Genomic DNA, 1,964 nt, shown 5'->3' with positions numbered 1-1,964 from the left:
TTAATATTGTTCAAATTGATGAGATTTTATTTATTTGATGTATTTGAGGTAAGTTAAGCCATTGCCTCTATCAAGACACTGAACATATTGATCACTCTGAACAGTTTGCTCTTGTCATTTTTTAATGTCTCTTCTCTTCTCCCTCATTTCCCAGACAACCAGTGACTTGCTTTCTATCATTATATATTAGTTTCTATTTCTAGAATTTTATTTAAAGGTTGTCATACATCATGAACATTTTTGTACGGTTTCAGCATATTTTTTTTTAGGTTCATCCATGTTATAACACATGTCAATACTTCATTTCTTTTTAAAATGGGCAGAACTGTGCTCACTTCAGCAGCACATATACTAAAATTGGAATGATACAGAGAAGATTAGCATGGCCCCTGTGCAAGGATGACACGCAAATTCATGAAGCATTCCATATTAAAATAAAATAAAATGAAATAAAATAAAATAGGCAGAACTAAATAGAAATTTCCAAAGAGGAGTTCAAAATGTTCAACACATGAGAAGTTGCTTAACATCATTAATCATCAGCAAAATGTAAATCAAAACCAGTGAGTTATTACCTACTTAATGCCTGTTTGAATAAATGTAATCAAGATTAGAAACAAGTGCTTGTGAGGATGTGGTGCAAAGTGAACACTTATACACTGTTGGTGACAGTGTAAATTTCTCCAAACTATATTGAAAACAATATGAAAATTTCTCAAAAAAAATAAAGAGACCCAACATAAAATCCAGCAATTTCACTTCCGGGTATATATAAAAAGGAAATTAAAACAGAATTTGGGCAAGATACCTGTACTCCTGTGGTTATTACAGTGCTATTCATAATACCAAGATATGTAAACAATCTATATGCCCACCACTGAATAAAGGAATAAAAAAGATGTGATATATATACACAACAGAATACTATTCTGCCATGGAAAAGAAGGGTGTATTTAATTTGCAACCATGTAAATGGATATTGAGCACATAATAAGCAAGATACGCCAGACAGGGAAAGACATGTACTGCATGGTATCACTAATATGTGAAATCTTTTTTTAAATTTTTGAAAATTTAAATCCAACTTAGTTAATATAGAGTATAATAATGATTTCAGAAATAAAATTTAGTGATTCATTAAATATATATATATATATATATATATATATATATATATAACACCCAGTGTTCATCCCAACAAGTGCCCTCTTTAATGTCCATCACCCATTTAACCCATTCCCCCACCCAAACCCCACCAGCAGCCCTCAGTTGGTATTCTGTATTTAAGTCTCTTATGGCTTGCTTCACTCTGTTTTTATCTTATTTTTGCTTCCCTTCTCTATATTCATCTGTTTTGTTTCTTAAATCCCACATATGAGTGAAATCATATGATACTTGTATTTTAATTTGTCTTTTGTGACTGACTTATTTCATTTAGCATAAGATACTGTAGTTCCATCCATGTTGTTGCAAATGGCAATATTTCATTCTTTTAATCACCAAGTAAGATTCCAGCGTATATCTCTATCATTTCCTCTTTCATCATTCATCAGTTGATGGACATTTGGGCTCTTTCCATACTTTGGCTATTGTTGATAGTGCTGCTATAGCCATCGGGGTGCATGTGCCCCTTTGAATCAGCATTTTTGTATACTTTGAATAAATAGCTAGTAATGCAATTGCTGGTTCATAAAGTAGTTCTTTTTTTAAAAAAAAATTAATATTTATGTATCTTTGAGAGAGACAGCATGTGCAAGGGAGGGACAGAGATAGAGAGAGATACAGAATCTGAAGCATGCTCCAGCTCAGCTGCCAGCACAGAGCCTGATGTGGGGCTCAAACCCCTGAACCATGAGATCGTGAACTGATCCAAAGTCAAACGCTTAACCGACTGAGCCTCCCAGGTGTCCCATATTTTTAATGTTTTAAGGAACCACCATCCTGTTTTCCAAAGTGGCTGCACC

At 33.6% G+C, this 1,964-nt stretch overlaps 1 non-coding gene across 1 annotated transcript; it reads left to right on the top strand.

Annotated features, from left to right (window-relative positions):
* The first annotated feature begins 327 nt into the window (after positions 1–327).
* On the top strand, positions 328–434 carry LOC125932515 (U6 spliceosomal RNA). Its single transcript, XR_007460658.1, has one exon. It is a non-coding gene; the product is annotated as a U6 spliceosomal RNA (small nuclear RNA).
* Positions 435–1,964: the final 1,530 nt, after the last annotated feature.

Source organism: Panthera uncia, chromosome X (genome assembly GCF_023721935.1).
Source record: "Panthera uncia isolate 11264 chromosome X, Puncia_PCG_1.0, whole genome shotgun sequence".
Lineage (NCBI taxonomy): Eukaryota > Metazoa > Chordata > Mammalia > Carnivora > Felidae > Panthera > Panthera uncia.
Note: the sequence above shows the minus strand (reverse complement) of the source record. Positions and strands in the feature narration are given on the sequence as shown.